The sequence below is a fragment of the Palaemon carinicauda genome, chromosome 35, assembly GCF_036898095.1.
Source record: "Palaemon carinicauda isolate YSFRI2023 chromosome 35, ASM3689809v2, whole genome shotgun sequence".
NCBI classification, from domain to species: domain Eukaryota; kingdom Metazoa; phylum Arthropoda; class Malacostraca; order Decapoda; family Palaemonidae; genus Palaemon; species Palaemon carinicauda.
Window position 1 is genome coordinate 8858532 of NC_090759.1, and position 18127 is coordinate 8876658.

At 50.5% G+C, this 18127-nt stretch overlaps 1 protein-coding gene across 3 annotated transcripts in view; it reads left to right on the forward strand.

The window, feature by feature from the left end:
* The first annotated feature begins 834 nt into the window (after positions 1-834).
* Positions 835-18127, forward strand: part of LOC137627610 (uncharacterized) — a 61600-nt gene continuing 44307 nt past the window's right edge. For 2 of the 3 annotated variants that reach the window (XM_068358692.1, XM_068358693.1), the window contains exon 1: positions 835-1037. The gene's annotated coding sequence lies outside the window, so the exon portion shown is untranslated. The remainder of the gene's footprint in view (positions 1038-18127) is intronic. The other variant, XM_068358691.1, reaches the window with a different exon arrangement.

An 18127-nucleotide genomic window follows, 5' to 3' on the forward strand; every position in this document is an offset into this window, starting at 1 on the left:
TAAAGGGTTGGAGAACCCCACCTGCAATATATTTCTACATTTTAAAGACCTTAAAATCTCAAACTACCACTATTCGTGACATGATGGCCCCCTTCCACTACCACCATCATCCTTCCTCTGTTCACATCTGAATTTTTCAGATCACCTACGGGCCGAAGCCGCCGAACAAGAGAAATGCCCGTGCTAACAGGAATTTTTTGCTACAATACAACACAGCACAGCACTCCTAGAGAAACTTATTTCATAGATTTTGTCTCTATATTGTTCTTTTTTTTTTTTCTTTTTTTACATAAAAAGTAAACTACAATAGGCCAAACACCCTTTGTTACAACCATTGTTACTGCTAGAAAATGTTATAGCCTATATTCACAACGAGTTTAAATCTTTTATACATTACCTGTGACATTTATTTCTGGAGGCTATCTTAATTAAAGATGAAAATACTAAGGATTTAAGGATTTTTATTAAATTTAGCGACCCCTCTCAGGGTATGAGAGTACATAAAAAAATATACAGTATAGAATCAAGATTTGACTTACAATAATAGTACAAGATGGCAGTAAAAAGAAGCAAAACTACTCTTATTCACATATCTATACAATATTGTACATAAATCCGTATACCCATATATGCCCTGTATAATGGGGACATGAGCCCATATGGACTAGATGAAAGAAAAAAAAAACAATATATAACTAAAACTGTTCCATTATTATTTTTACATATTTGCTAGATCACACAGTTCTCTCTAATTTTCTATTTTAAACAGCTGACTAAACTTTATACTATTTGGGCTCTCCTAAATAAAGATAAAAATATGAACTTGAGACTATTTTCGCCATGGGAGACGAAGAAGAAGAAACGTAAACAAACCTCCAGAACCCCCAGAAACTCTCAATTAACGTAATTTTGTACGCTTGTTGAAATTTCTGATTAGAAATAAATCGAACCATTGAGTAAGAAGGTTTTATTTGCAATTATTTGATTGGTGTACGGGATTTTTTTTTTTTTGTATTTATCACGAGGATCAACTTATGGTAAGTAAAATTTGTAGATTTGTCTCGTCACTTAGAGTTAATTCTGTCATACTTCACACTAGGCCAATTCCTCCCGTGTGGATTAAAAATGGACATCAACTAACCCAAACTTTCCCCCCTAACCTAACCTACAAGCCGTGTCCTTGCCTACTTATCTAACGGGGGCTAACGCCCCCTGCGACCCCCCTTTACACTGCCGTATTCTAAGGTAGCTGTAATTCTACGAACAGGTGGCCGCTATCATTCATACACCTGATGGAGCCTTTTTTATATCAGCAGCCAGTTCCTCACGTATTGATTTAAAATAGACATTAACTAACCTAAACTTCCCCCCCCCCAACTTAACCTACGAGCCGTGTCCTTACCTAACGGGGATGGGGGGGGGCTGACGCCCCCTGCGAACCCTTACACTGCTGTATTCTAAGGTAGCCGTAATCCTACATACAGGTGGCTGCTATCATTCATATACCCCATGGAGCCTTTGTATATCAGCGGCCAGTTCCTCACGTATTGATTAAAAATGGACATCATCTAACCCAAACTCCCCCCCCCCTTAACCTAACCTACAAGCCTACTTACCTAACGGGGGGGGGGGGGGGGGGGGGGGGTAATGCCCCCTGCGACCCCCCCCCCTACACTGCCGTATTCTAAGGTAGCCCTAATCCTATATACAGGGGGCTGCTATCATTCATGCACCTCGTAATTGGTTTGGACAGACCAGGCCAGTATTTAAAATATGTCTCAATATTTACCACAGCACAATCATTCCTAATGAAGAAACTCACAAGTTTTCCTGTTGTATTTATAGGTTCTTTGCGGATGTATATATTTGGTTGGGACAGGCTTAAACTTTCTTATTACTTGCCAGATCGATTTCATCTATGGACTGTATGGAGGAAATGTTGGGTACAAGGGTAAAATTATATTTATGGGGGAAACCTTTTGAACAGAAAATACATGCTTTCTTTTAGTAAATAACGTGATTTAACCGAATTTGACCTTCATTTCAATCGCAAACAAACGGAACAACCAGTTTGACTACTTCGTTTCCCACTACATACTCGCTATAACTGGTATAAGTCAAATATATGATACTTTAATTACTAGTGAAACTGGATTTTGCTATAAGAAATGGAGGAGTGCTGGCTTGTTTGGTATTTTTCTCTGTATGTTTAATAGGGGCTGGGACATAATAACTTATGTATTGGTCATTTATAATGTGAAGTATGTTTTTCACTTTAAATCCATTGTTTACATCTGAGAGACTGAAGGGGACTTAATGCGCATGCTTGGTTTCTGTACATTTACAATGATGTATTTGTCAGGTGGTTTTTTGACATTTCCCCACTCAAAAAACCCTGGTTTCCCACTGGGGTCTCCCATAATTGTCTTTATATAAGAGGGTCCAAACATTCATTAACGGGTGGTTTGCCCCAATAATCATGGTCAGAAATACATAAAACATAAGATAGCGAGTAGGAAAAATATATGGTTCATGTATTTGGCTAGAAATTAAAGTATCATATATTCACCGCTCCTATGTACTGGGAAGCGGTACATACTGAGCTGCGTACCCCCTCCTAATTGGTTCTTATTTCTTGGAAATATTCGACAGATTTTTGTAAACCTAAAAATCACAGACCCTAAAATTCAATAAAAACAAATCAATTACTTACTTTATGATCGAGCCATTATAGGTGCTTCTCTTCCCTGTAAGATAACCAGGAACGACACTTCTGGCACTGTAATTTTTGCAGTATGACGATATGCTGCAAACGCTAGAAAAGGCATTCACCCCCCTTGTCCACCAGTGGGGGGTATGCCTTTAAAATTTCTGGGACAGGTGAAAGCAACTCGGGGGCCAAGCCCTGGACAATCTCCTTGATTCGTTCAGGGTATTGCGTCCCGTTCACAACATCTCTCCCTCCCCTGATCAGGAATCCAGTGTCGAAAGACTCCTTTGCAATGGGATTAGCAAGCGGTAAGACCACGGGACTTCATGTGCACACTGGACCTAAAAGACGCTTACTTCCAGATCCCAATCCATCTGTCTTCAAGGAAGCACTTAAGATTCAGCCTAGACAAAACAAAATACTAGTTCAAGGTGCTGTGCTTCAGTCTTTCCACAGCACCTCAAGTCTTCACCTGAGTGTTTGCCCTAGTATCATCTTGGGCACACAGGATTGGCATCCGGCTACTCTGTTATCTGGATGACTGGCTAATCTTATCGGACTCGGTGGCAACCCTTCTTCAATACTGAGACAAACTTCTGAGGCTTTGCCAAGATCTGGGGATCATGGTAAACCTCGAGAAGTCTGCCTTGTTTCCTACGAAGAGACTGGTATACCTGGCATGATAATAGACACCAATCTCCACAAAGCCTTCTCATCAGATGACAGGATAATGAGGCTGAGAAAGGTCACAAGACCCTTTCTCAGACGGGAAGAACTTCCAGCCCAGGCGTGTTTACGTCTTTTCGGACACCTTTCATTTCTGGCCCGTCTAGTTCCCAACAGTCGCCTCAGGATTCGATCTCTCCAGTGGCGACTTAAGTCCCGGTGGAATCAGGCTGACGACTCCCCGGACTTTTTGATCTCCATGGGATCAAGGGAATAGACGGACTTTGAATGGTGGGTGTCAGACGAGAACCTACGAAATGGAGTTGATCTTCTTGGCCTCCCTCCAGATTTGATGCTGTTCTCAGACGCTTCAAAACAAGGGTGGGGGGCCGACGTGCTGCACCACACGACCTCAGGCCTCTGGTCTGTGTCAGAAGAGTACCTCCACATAAATCTCTTAGAGATGAAAGCGGTTTTTCTGGCCCTTCAACAGCACCACCAGTTCCTGGTGAGCCACCAGTGGTAGTCATGAGCGACAATACCACAGTAGTGGTTTCCATCTACAAACAAGGAGGTACTGTACCTTTTCGTAGCCCCTATTCCATCTAGCAGTTGAGATACTGAGATGTGTCTTGATGTTTAATATTAGAGGTGATTTGTTCCGTAACTGGAATACAAACCACGCTATTTAATAGGGGTATTACTTTCGGCATAGCTGAAATGATGAGCCATTAATTTTTAACGAGGGTTTACTACCCACATCGCTAGTTAGCGGGGTTAGGGGAGGGTAGCTTGCTACCCCCCCTCCCCTCTCACACACCTGTGCTTGAGTTCACTTTGCTCTCGACTCGGATGGTAGTCGGACGTGTCCGCTTTCATCCTCGCCGCCATTTGGCAGCCATTTAATGCTTTTTTGCTTTTTCTTTTCTAGTTTTGTGTGTGAAGTTGGCCTCTGCGAATATGCGCACCTGCCCTGGGTTTCCCGACCGCCCCTGTGGAATATTCATGTCGGCGGTCGAGACCGATTCTCACGCCCTTTGCCCTTCCTGTAGGGGCCAACGGTGTGATAGCAATAACAGGTGTAGTGAGTGGTCTATCTCCCAGTGGGAGAGGTTTTCGCGACGACGGAAGAAGAAGTCCAAACGGGATATTTCAACTTCGAAGGTTTCTTTGAAAGGAGAAAAACCCAAGGCCTCTTCTTCCGTTGCCCAAACCTCCTCCGAAGCTCCCACTTGATCGGTCTCTTTTGAGAGACCGTCAAGTGGTAGCGTAGACTAATGTACTGTTTACCAAACTCAGGGCTTGAGAGATGACGTTGCTTCCACTAGCGAAGCAGCTCCACCTCTCCCCCTGGGGGAGGATATATCACTAATCCCTCTTTGTTCCGTAACTGAAATACAAACCACGCTATTTAATATGGGTAATTACTTTCGGCGTAGCTGAAATGACAAGCCATTGGAATTTTAACGAGGGTTTACTACCCCATCGCTAGTTAGCAGGGGGGTAGGGACGGTAGCTTGCTACCCCCCCCCCCTCGTTCACACCTGTGCTTGAGCTCACTTTGCTTTCGGCTCGGGTGGTAATCGGACGTGTCCGCCGTCTCGCTCGCCTTCTTTGACAGCCATTACTAATCTTTTGTTTGCTTTTCCTTTGACAGAGTGTGTGTGAAGTTGGCCTCTGCGATGCGTAAGTGTCCTGGTTTACCTGACAGCCCTTGTGGTACGTATATGTTGGCAGTCGAAATGGACCCCCACACCTTGTGTCTTTACTGTAGGGGCCAACGGTGTGATAAGGATAGTGTGTGTGGTGAGTGCAGGGAGTGGTCTACCTCCCAGTGGGAGAGGTTTTCCCGTCGCCGGAAGAAGAAGGCCAGGCGGGATATTTCTCCTTCGAAGGTTTCTTTGAAAGGAGAAAATCCCAAGGGCTCTTCTTCCATGGCCCAAACCTCCTCTGAAGCTCCCACTCGATCGGTTTCTTCCGAGAAACTGTCGAGTGGTAGCGTAGGCCGCAGTTCTGTTGACCGATCTCGGGGTTTGGGAGAGGGAGTTGCCTCCCTTAGCGAGGCAGCTCCTCCTCCTCCCCCGGGGAGGATTTAAATGTACAGTAAATGTAAATGTTACCAATTAGGATTTGTTGCAGCTTTGGGCTTCCTTGGGGCTTGAGGGTTCGCCCTCCAAGGAAGCCTTGTTTGACATGATCAGGTTGGAGGCAGCTGTCAAACAATTGCTGACTTTAGCAGAGGTTGATCCTCTGTCTATCGTCGACGTTGTTGTGGCAGAGGCTTCCGATGAGTTGTATCAAACCTCTGCTCCTGATGTTGCTGATGTAGCTGAAGGCTTAGTTCCTCCCTCCGAACATCTTTCTACGGAGGAACTAAGTCCAACGGTCTCTCCTGCAGGTGATTCTCCCCCTCGGGGAAGTTCACTCACAGAGACTCCTCTTTGGAGGACTACTGATGGTCAGCCTGCTGACCCCACCGCCCCCAGAGGGCGTATAAGGCATAAAGCCCACCTTCCTCTTCTCCGTAGAGGCCTTCCTTCTCCTCATAAGGGTGTTAGGAGGCGCCTCTTCGGTTCATCATCTCTGCAGTCCGCCGCAGAGGAACCTCGCCGTCGTTCGCCGACTCTACCAGCTACATCCCTGGACCTCTCCACAGATCGTTCGCGATCTCCTTCGGTGGAAGGTCGTCCTTGCAAAGGACACGCCGACCTTCCACCTGCCAGACCTGCTGACCTTCCGTCGCCGTTCCTGGCCATTGATGCGCTGTGGGCGCCTACTCATCCTGTTGTTAAACGGGCAACGGTCCCTTCGGGGCACAAGGGACTTGCACACAAAATTGTTTCTAAGTCCCTTAAGCGCCAGGTATCCCCTGCGCACTAACGTTCACCTGCACGCCAGCGCTCTCCAGCTGCTGTGGTTCTTGTTATACCGCGCCAACGCTCACTTGCGCGCCAGCGCTCACCTGTTCGTCAGCGCGCTACTGCGCGCCCCCGTTCTCCTGCGCGCCAGCACTCGCCTACGCACCGACCCTCTCCTGCGCGCCAGGGCTCGCCTACGCACCGACCCTCTCCTGCGCGCCAGCGCTCACCTGCGCGTCAAAGATCTCCTGCGCGCCCACGATCTTCTGATCTGGGCGCTCTCCAACGCGCCATCGGACCCCTCCTGCTCGCCATCCTTCACCTGCGCGCCATCGCGCGCATATCTCCTGCCCGCACACGCCCAACGTTATCGCCCTTACGGGTCTTCGGGATCCTGCGCGCCCGCACGCGCGAACAATCGCCTTCGCGCGCGCGAGCGCTCATCCAGCCTGCTGCGCGCCCTCTGCAATCTCCGGAACGCGCCCCTGCGCGCCATCGCTCGCCCGCCGCACCTTCGCCTGCGCGCCATCGTTCGCCCGCGCGCCCCCTCGCCCCCTCGCCCCCTCGCCATAGTCCTCGTGCGCCCGCGCCATAGTTCTCGTGCGCCCGCGCCATAGTCCTCGTGCGCCCGCGCCATAGTCCTCGTGCGCCCGCGCGCGACCCAGGCCAAATTCTATCCCGCGAGTGCCAGCGCGATCCCACGCGCGAGTGCCAGCGCGATCCCACGCGCGAGGCTGCAGAACAGCGTGCTCGCCGGAGGGAGGGAGGTTTCCGGATAGGTCCAGAGACTTTTCTCCTTCTTCTTCCTTTCAGGCAGACCCTACTTTGGTAACTCCTAGGGATCGAACGATCCCCTTCCCTCCAGATGGAGTGTCTGACAGCACAACTGTCAGTCAGCAGCCCTGGTTTGGGTCCCTAATCAGAGCAGTCATGCAGGCTTTTAAGCCTGTTCTCTCTGAGCTGGGCCACAAATCAGTGGCAGCTTCTACTCCAAGGGCGAAGCTGACTCCTCGGAAGTCTTTGAGGAAAGTCTCCCCCCCCCACCAGACTTTTACTCCCTCTCCTTCGGACGAAGATTTCCCGTCCTCAGGGGAGTCACGCGAGGTGAGGCGTTCCCCCATCCCACCAATGAGGGAAACCCCACCTCGCGCAGGGAAGTCTTCTCGGGTAGGGGTGGAGAATAGCCTCCCACCATCACTGTTGGAGTCCTGCATCCCTCCCAGGAGGGAGTCGAAGGACTCCAAGACTTTACCGAAGTCGTCCTCAAGGATTAGACCAGAGCAAGCCAAGCCCTCGGAGAACGTCCACGAGTCCCCCCAAGAAGAGCCTTTGGGGACAGGAGACTTCGCTGCTACCCCTTCAGGAGGAGAGTTACAGGAGCCAGAGCATGCGTTCTGGCAGGTTCTGACTCTTATGAGGAATCTTAATGGGTTCGCGGATCCAGAGATTCCCCCTCGTGAGGGCAACGACACGGTATTGGACCGAGTCTTTGGTACTCAAAAACCCCCGAAGGCCAGCGCGGCTTTGCCCTGGTCTCAAGGGGTTAAGAGTGCCAGAGATAAGGTCGAGGGCCACCTCTCCGAGCTTGCCTCCTCCAGCCGATCCAGCGCTGGTAACAAACTCCTCCCGCCTCCTCGTGTCCATCAGAGGAGGTACTTTGACATCATGGAGGAGACTTGTTTAGCTCTTCCCTTACACCACTCTTTAGAAGAGCTTACCAGGGGAGTCCCTCTAGAGAGACTCTCCAACCGGCAAGTGTCGTTCTCGTCGACGGAGATCCTTAGCCAGGAGAAGGTGGCGAAGTGTGCTATGCAGGCAACTTGGTGGCTGGACATCTGGCTAGGGTCTCTGGGCATCCTATTACAATCTGAGGACTTGTCCAAAGAAAGTACCAGGAAGGCCATGAAGACCTTTTTACTCTCAGGCACTCATACCATCGAGTTTCTAGCCCACCAAGTCTCAAACTTGTGGGCTAGTACCATCTAGAAACGTCGAGATGCGGTGTCTGAGAGATTCCACCAAAAGGTCCCCAGTACTGAAATCAGCAGGCTCAGACATTCTTCCATCTTGGGTAAGAATTTGTTCGAGCCTAAGAACGTGGACCAGGCCTCTGAGAGGTGGAGGAAGTCCAACCATGACTCTCTCCTACATAGGGCTTTAACATCGAAGCCCTATAAACCTCCAGCATACCAGCAACCACGTCCTACCAAGACCACGAAACCGGCATCTACAGCGAAGACAACGGTGTCGAAGCCCTTTCCTGTCAAGGACAAGAAAGGCAAAAAGTCCTCCAGGGGAGGAAAGAATCCTAGAGGGAGCGGCCGAGGCTGCAAATGCTAGGATTGGCAGTCCCCCTGCATGTCCACCAGTGGGGGGATGCCTACAGAGTTGCGCAAACAGGTGGCAGCAACTCGGGGCCGATTCCTGGACGATTTCCGTAAACAGTCAAGGATATCGCGTCCCGTTCACAATTTCTCTACCTCCCCTGACAGCGAATCCAGTGTCGTTGAGCTCCCTTGTCATGGGATCGGCAATGGGCAAGCCCTTTGGGCAGAAGTCGAGACCATGTTGAAGAAGGGCGCTCTCCAAGAGGTCGTCGACGGGTCCCCAGTCTTCTTCAGTCGACTCTTTCTTGTAAAGAAGGCGTCTGGAGGCTGGAGACCAGTCATCGACCTCTCAGCTCTGAACAGGTTTGTCAAGCAGACCCCGTTCAGCATGGAGACGGCAGACACGGTCAGACTTGCAGTTAAAATTCTAATGGCTCGTCATTTCAGCTACGCCGAAAGTAATTACCCATATTGTATAGTTAGGAAAAATACAAATTACCTACGAATTTGTCATTTTTCAGCTTTGGTCCTCCTTGGGGCTTGAGGGTTTGCCCTCCAAGGAGGTTTTACTTGACTACATCCGATTGGGTGCCGCTGTCAAGCAATCGCCGCCACCGACAGAGGTTGATATCTGTCTCTTGTCGACGTTGTGGTGTCAGAGGTATCCAATGCGGTATCACCCATCACCTCTGCCTCTTCAAACCCAACGGTAGCTGACGGCTTAGTTTCTCCTGTTCCTGCTCAACCATCGAGGGAGAAACTAAGTCCAACAGTCTCTCCTGCTAGTGTTTCTTCCCCTCGGGAGAGTTCACTTACAGAGACTCCTCTTCAGAGGACTGCAGAAGGTCAGCTCACTGACCCTACGGCCCCCAGAGGGCGCATTCGTCGAAAAGGCTTGCCTTCCTCTTTGCCAGAGAGGCCTTCCTTCACCTGCGGTGAGGAGGCTCCTCTTCGGTTCAACATCTTTGATGCAGTCCCCCGCAGAGGAGCCTCGACATCGATCACCGATCACTGTTCCTGCATTGGTCCTGGACCTTTCTGCAGATCATTTGCGATCTCCTTCGGTGGAAGGTCGTCCTTTTAAAGGACACGTCGACCTTCCACCCGACAGACCTGCCGACCTGCCATCACCGTTCTTATATAAACCTAGCAAGGTTTCATCTGAGCACGCTAAGGCGCGCCAACCAGATACGAGCTATGCGCCAACGAAACCTGACGAGCGCGCTATAGTAGCTTGTCAGGCCCCGTCAACAAACCCTAACACAGGGCATCAAGGGGGTATGCGCCAACACGCACATACGTCCCAACAGGAGCCCAGCTCTTCTACGCGCTATGCACACACTCATGCAACAACGCGCCCATGTTCTCCTGCGCGCTAACCCTCACCTGCGTGCCAGCGCTCTCCTACGCGCCAGTGCTCTCCTGCGCACCAGTGCTCTCCTGCGCGCCCACGCCCAGCAGTTATTTCTTCTGCGCATCCACGATCTACTGATCTGGGCGCTACTGGGAAGTCAACTAGAGTGACTTCTCCCACGTTCCAGCGCTCGCCATCGCCTGCACGCATCCGCGAGGATACGCGCGCGCGCCCCGCGTGCACTCGCCCATCCTCTCCTACGGATTCCCGCCCACATTCTGACGCGCGCCCACGAGCAGCACAGGCTTCAACTGCGCGCCCGCGTGCTAGGGGTCTTTCTCCTGTGTGTGCGCGCCTTACAACTGGTACAGGCACGCGCTAACTCTCGCCCGCACGCCCGCGCACTCAACGCCTTGATCCTGCGCGCCCGCGTACTCAACGCCTTGATTCTGCACGCCCGCGCACTCAATGCCTTGATCCTGCGCGCCCGCGCACTCAACGCCTTGATCCTGCGTGTCCGCGCACTCAACGCATTGATCCTGCGTGCCCGCGATTACTCTCCCGTGCGCGCATGCGCGCCAACAGTCTCCCGCACGCGCTCCTGTGCTCCCACAGTCTCCCGCACGCGCTCCTGTGCTCCCACAGTCTCCCGCACGCGCTCCTGTGCTCCCACAGTCTCCCACACGCGCTCCTGTGCGCCATCAGTCTACCACGCGCCCACGCGCATGGCCGCAGTCTCCCACGCGCCCACGCGCATGGCCGCAGTCTCCCACGCGCCCACGCGCATGGCCGCAGTCTCCCACGCGCCCACGCGCATGGCCGCAGTCTCCCACGTGCATGGCCGCAGTCTCCCGCTCGCAATTCCCGGTATTCTCCCTCGTGCGAGCGTCAATATCCTCCCGCGCGCGAAACTGCTGAACTACGAATGGCAAGGTCGCCATCGCCTCATTCCTCTTCCCCCAAGCGCATACCAGCGCGCATTGTGGGAGAAGGGAAACATCTAGAGGGGTCCAGGATCCCAAAGCCTTTTCAGGCGAACCCATCAATGATGAGAACTCCTCCCAGGGATCCTTCAATCCCTGTCCCTTCAAGGGGTATGTCTGACAGCGCGTCTGTCAGCCAACAGCCCTGGTTCTGTGCACTGATCAGAGCTGTAATACAGGCGTTCAAGCCTGTCTTTTCTGAATTGGGGCACAGATCCTTGGCTGCTTCTACCCCTTTGAAGAGAAAAAGAGGAGTTCCAGACGCGGTAACTTCTCCAAGGGCAAAACTGACTCCACGCAAGCCTTTGAGGCAGGTTCCTTCTTTCCCCTAGACTGTCTCTCCTTCCCTTTCGGACGAAGATTTTCCGTCCTCAGGGGAATCACGCGAGGAGAGACTTTCCCCCATCGCACCAATAAGGGAAACCTCTCCTTGCATCGAGATGTCTTCCCACGTGGGGACTGAAAAGAACATGCCATCCTCGTCAATGTTGGAGTCCTACATCCTTCCCAGGAAGGAATCTAAGGACTCTAAAACATTACCGAAGTCCTCTACTAGGACTAGGATGGAGCCTGCTAGCCACTCGGAGAACGTCCGCGACTCTCCCCAAGAAGAGCCTTTGGGGACAGGAGACTTCGCTGCAAGTCCTACATCAGGAGGAGACCAGCAAAATTCAGAACATGCGTTTTAGCAAGTTCTGACTCTAATGAGGGCTCTCAACTGGTTTTCCGACCCAGAGATCCCTCCTCGAGAGAGCAAGGACACGGTCTTGGACCGTGTGTTTGGTACTCAGAAACCCTCCCAGACCAGTGCAGCACTGCCCTGGTCTCAGGGGGTTAAGAGTACCAGGGACAAGATCTCTCTAAAGCTCTCCGAGATGTCCTCCTCCAACCGTTCCAGTGCCACCAATAAGCTCCTTCCACCTCGCATACAGCAGAGGAGGTACTTCAAGATCCTTAAGGAGCCTTGTTTAGCTCTTCCCCTTCACCACTCGCTGGAAGAGCTTGCCAGGGGAGTCCCTCTTGAGACTCTCCAACCAGCAGGTCTCATTCTCGGCAACCGAGATCCTTAACCAGGAGAAAGTTGCGAAGTGCGCTATGCAAGCCACTTCGTGGCGCGACATCTGGTTGGGGACCTTAGGTATCCTGATACGTTCTGAGGATTTCTCCAAAGAACGTACCAGGAAAGCTATGGAGACCTTTCTACTCTCAGGTACTCGCATGATCAAGTTTCTGGCCCACCAAGTCTCGAACTTGTGGGCAAATACCATTCTGAAATGTTGGGATGCAGTAGCTGAGAGATTTCATCAGAAGGTCCCTAGCACCGAGATCAATAGGCTCAGACATTCCTCTCCAGAGGGATCCATCTTGTTTGAGCCTAAGGATGTGGAACAGGCTGCTGAGAGGTGGAGGAAGTCTCATCAAGACTCCCTCCTTCATAGGGCTCTAACTTCTAAGCCCTATAAGCCTCCAGCACCACAGCAGTCCCGTCCAGTCAAGACTGCTAAAACGAAGACAGCAGCAAAGACCGTGGTGCCTAAGCCCTTTCCTGTCAAAGGAAGGAAAGAGAAAAAGTCCTCTAGGGGAGGCAAGAATCCTAGAGGGAGCAGCCAAGGCTGCAAACGCTAGGATAGGCAGTCCCCCTGCATGTCCACCAGTGGGGGGATGCCTACAAAGTTGCTTAAACAGGTGGAAGCAACTCGGGGCCGATTCCTGGACAATCTCCGTGATCAGTCTAGGATATCGCGTCCCATTCATAACATCTCTACCTCCCCTGACAACGAATGCAGTGTCATTGAGCTCCCTTGCCATGGGATCGGCAAGGGGGCAAGCCATTCGGGCAGAAGTCCAGACCCTGTTGAAAAAGGGCGCTCTCCAAGAGGTCGTTGACAAATCTCCAGGCATCTTCAGTCAACTCTTTCTTGTAAAGAAGGCATCTGGAGGCTGGAGACCAGTCATCGACGTCTCAGCTCTGAACAAGTTTGTCAAACAAACTCCGTTCATCATGGAGACGGGGCACACGGTCAGACTAGCAGTAAGACTGCAAGACTTCATGTGCACACTGGACCTAAAGGACACGTAGTTCCAGATCCCAGTCCATCCGTCTTCAAGGAGGTACTTAAGATTCAATCTAGACAACAGAAAGTACCAGTTCAAGGTGCTGTGCTTCGGTCTCTCCACAGCACCACAAGTCTTCACTAGAGTGTTCGCCCTAATATCATCTTGGGCACACAGGATTGGCATCCGTCTCCTCCGTTATCTGGACGACTGGTTAATCCTAGCAGACTCGGTGTCATCCCTTCTTCAACACTGAGACAAACTTCTGAGACTTTGCCAAGATCTGGGGATCATGGTAAATCTCGAGAAGTCCTCACTGCTTCCCACTCAAAGACTGGTATACCTAGGATGATTATAGACACCAATCTCCACAAAGCCTTCCCATCAGATGACGGGATATCAAGGCTGAGGAAGGTCGCAAGGCCTTTTATCAGACGAGAAGAACTTTCAGCCCAGTTGTGGTTACCTCTCCTCGGTCACCTTTCATCGCTGGCTCGTCTAGTTCCCAACGGTCGCTTCAGAAGGAGATCCCTCCAGTGGCGACTCAAGTCTCGGTGGAATCAAGGGTACGATTCCCTGAACATCCAGATCCCCATGGGACCTGGTGAACTGACGGATCTCTAGTGGTGGGTGGCAGACGAGAACTTACGAAAAGGAGTGGACCTTCTCGTCCTCCCCCGGATTTGATGCTGTTTTCGGACGCTTCAAAAAAGGGTGGGGGCCCCACGTTCTGCACCACACGACCTTAGGCCTCTGGTCAGTCAGAAAAGTACCTGCATATAAATCTCCCAGAGATGAAGGCCATCTTTCTGGCCCTTCTACAGTTCCAACAGTACCTGGCAAGTCACTGTGGTGGTGATGAGCGACAACACCACAGTAGTGGCCTACATCGATAAACAAGGAGGTACTTTTTTACAGCAACTATCCCATCTAGCAGTAGAGATACTGAAATGGGCCGAAGTCCACTCGATACCACTATCGGCACGCTTCATGCCGGGCAAGAGGAATGTGCTCGCCGACAATCTGAGCAGAGCGTCTCAGATAGTGAGTACCGAGTGATCTTTGGATCATCTAGTAGCCAACAAAGTCCTGACTTTGTGGGGTTCTCCGACTGTGGACCTCTTCGCAACGGCCCTGAACTTCAGGCTCCCGTTGTACTGCTTCCCAGTCCCAGACCCCAAGGCTCTCTGGCAAAATGTATTCCAACAACTGTGGGACAACATTAACGTTTACACCTTTCCCTCGTTCTGTCTGATGAGGAGGGTACTTAACAAGGCCAGAACATCGATCAACCTCTCAATGACTTAAAGCTCAGCTATGGCATCATGCGTAATTGTTTCCGGACGTTCTGCACCTCCTGACGGAGTCTTCAAGAGAACACCCTCCACAGCACGATCTCCTCAAAACAACCCCATGCCAACAGCTTCCACAAAGCCGTAGCATTGCTACGACTTCACACCTGGAGACTATCCAGCATCTCCTCACTCAGAGAGAATTTTCGCAACACGTTGCGAGCAGGATGTTTGGATACCTGCGGAAATCATCAGTAGCAGTCTACCTAACAAAGTGGAAAGTCTTCTGTGGTTGGTGTCGTGGAAGGGGTATCTCTATTCTCGATGCCACTATTCCAGCAATAGCGTAGTTCCTTGTTTATTTGCGTGAGGAAATACGCATTTCAGTGTCGGCGGTTAAAGGCTATTGCTCAGCCTTAAGCCTAGCCCTTAGGCTCAATGGATTGGATATTTCCTCATCGCTAGAATTTTCCGTACTCATACGGAGTTAAGAACTTACCTGTCCTTAGTCTGAAGTGAAACCTTACCTATAGAATGTGGTTCTAGTTCCCAGGTCTCTAAAGAGACCTCCCTATGAACCATTATGCCAGGCAACAGATCGCCACCTCACTTTGGAGACGGTGTTCCTACTAGCTTTAGCTTCGGCCAAGCGAGTTAGTGAACTTCATGGTTTCTCATACGACATCGCCCATTCAAGGAGATCGAGATAGGTAATGTTTGGCTTCGTCCCTGATTTTGTAGCCAAGACTCAAAATCCGGGAGTAGCAGATCCCCGATACGACTCCTTCCGTATTTCCGAGTCTCCGCTATGTAACCTATGACCCTGATCATCTCTTACTCTGCCCAGTGAGGAGTTTGAGGCTGTACCCCAAGAGAACAGCTGCAGACCGTTCCCTTGCGCCTGCATTTTTCATCAACACGGAGGAACAAGAGGAGGGTCACTAAGAATACCATCCTTGCCTGGATTCACAAGGTTTTAGACCATGTCCTGAATCCAGATCCTCCTCCCTCACGTTGCCCCAGATCCCACGATGTCAAGGGCATAGCTACATCCCTGGCCTTCGAAAGAAACTTCTTGGTGATGCAGGTCCTAAAGGCTGGGAGTGTGGAAACGTCAAAATACATTCACAGCCCACTACCTGCAAGACATGACCCACAGGAGGCTCGATACGTTCTCTATTGGCCCTGTGGTGGCTGCACAACAGCTAATATAATACCGCAAGCTCCTTATTGGACAAGTAGCAGAAGATTTATGGCACTGTTACCCGCTTTTAGTCTGCATGAATGAAAAGGTTTGATTGGCTCTTATTCTTTTCTTCATCCTCCCCTCTGTTGTGGAAAGCAGCATCCTGGGTTCTCTGCATAAGCTGACATCAAACCACTGCAGGTAAACAATGCTCCCTTGTGTTCTTAGTATTAAGCTAATACTGTTGCGTTCCCATACCATGGCGAGGTGGTATTGGGAAAGTCCTGGTTACAACAGTTTTCCTACAAAGACTCTGAATAACTTTTACCTGGACAGTCACACTTCTAAAAATCTCAACACAGAGCTTGCGCAGGCCGCAGACCTTGCCTAGTAAGGCTTAGCGAGGTGCAAGGGCTCCTTATTTTTAAACATAAGACTTACGCGGTGCTGTAGTTATACTGTATATACAGTATAGCTTACGTCCCTGACGTCACGGCAGAAAATTCAAAACTCACGCCAATCACCGATTGGATAGCCAGGTGTACCACCCCTGCGCCCTAGCGAGGTACCTAGGAACCATTCCAGGAACCCTCATATATTCCTTGCTGTCGCTAGCGACGACACGTGGATATTCTGCTCAACAGTTTGCTGATATTTACTGATTTATTTTGGTGATGTACAAAACTTTGGTTGTTGACTCCTGCTTGTTTTATTTTGCTTTTGGATATTCTTGGATATGTTTGAATTTAGAAATTTTTGACCCTTGCTTGTTGATTTCTCTCTAAAAATGTTCAAAATGGCCACCCCCCCTATAACTTTTAGGATGTGTGTGAGTGGGTGTAAGACCCGAAGGGCTAAAGCTTCTCTTGATCCCCATTCACTCTGTGTTAAATGCAGAGGTCAAGAATGTGATTTGGGTGATCGGTGTGATGAGTGTGTTCTTTTGTCAGAGAATGAATGGATTGAGTTTGATCGCTATAGGCGTAAACTTCAAAGAGATAGATTAAGACGAAGTTCTTCTCGTTCTTTAAAAGACCTTTCCTCTTCCCGTGTCACTGACCCTAATCCTTCCCCTGTAGTGGTAGATTCTGATCCCGCTACTGTAACTGCTGATGAGCCTACGCTTAAGGACATGTTGGTAGCGATTCAAGTGCTGGGCGCTAAAGTGGAATTGCTTGCGGCGGACAGAACGCAGTTTATGTCCGATGTAAAGCAGTTAAAGGGTGAAAGTGCTAGAAGTGCAGTGAAGTTATTTAGTGCTGTGGAGGGTACGCCTGCTTGCGTCTGTCGTTCTCTTAGTCTTAGACCTCTTCCAAGCTCCCCAACCCCTGGGAGAAGGAATGTCGAACGGCTAAAGGAGACGAGAGGCTTTAAAACATGAGCAGACGTCCCCGCGAACGTACCTGTTGACGTTTCCCAGGACGTTCGCCCTCACCATAGGAAAGGTGAGGTTAAGTTATTTTCGTCGTCTTCGGATGACGCATTACCAAAAAGAGGCTGGGGGCTAACTTCCAGACCTCTTAGAGGACCTTCGATAAGGTCAACCAACGTCCTACTAGCGCATCGCGGCCTGGCTGTAGCCATTGGGATAGTCCAGAGCAATTTCTATCTTCATTTGAGAGCTCTCCTGCTAAACGTCCTGCTAGGACGTCGGACTCTGTCAAGGATCTTGCTGAGCAGTTGTCAGAACCAGGCTTAACCTTGGTTCATGCTCCCCCACAGCCGTCAGACTGGTTTTCACCATCCAGACATTCTGAACGCCTTATGAGCGGTGAGGAGAACGTTGTGGCGATAGAAGTGTCGTCACCGATATCACAGTGAATGGATCCAAATTTGAACATGCTACAAGAGATGCAACAAAGGCTCTCTTCTTTCATGCAAAGTTACCAAGCCCCGGTCAGTAAGAGAGCAGCAGTCCTGGATCCTGAACTTCGGGAAGCCTCTCTTCTGGACGCCAGGCGGCGTAAGACTGTCAGTCAAGAGGCTCTGAATAACGATCTCATTTTCGTCTCTCCCTTGAAAGGTCGTAACATTGTTCCTCTTAAGGAAAGTGAACTTGTTCGTGTGCACAGTCGTCACACATACCGTCGTAGCGACAAGCGTCAAGCAGACAGACGTGACAGTGATTGTCAGGCTCGAGACAGCGAGCGGTCTACTCAACGCGATGTGAAACGTCCTGTAGGACGTGTTCCTGAACGTATCGTTAAGTGTGCGGTGGTTCGTGATCTCGACCGTCCTTCTATATGAGGCGCCAAGCTTCCTGCTAGCTATAGCATCGAGCGTCCTTTAGGACGTGATCCTGAGCGATCAACTAAGAACGAAGTTGAGTACTCAGCGAGACCTAACATCGAACGTTCTTTAAACCGAGGCGCCGAACGTCCTCTTAAGCACAAAGGTGAACTGCATTCAGGACGTGAGCTCGAACGTCCTACAAAATGAGACGTCGAACGTCCTGCTAAACAAGTCGTCAAATGTCCTATTTCACAGGACGTCAACCGCCCTTCAAGACTCAATATCGAACGTCCTCCAGGACGCTTCGCCGAGCGACAAGCATCCAATCAGGTCGACGAGCAGCAAGCGGTATGCGGCGCCGAGCGCCATTCAGGAAGCGACGTCAAGCGTTTTTCAGAACGCGACCCTGAGCCACCTACTTCTTCCCATGTTGCTGGTGATTTAGAAGTGAGTCTTGATTATGA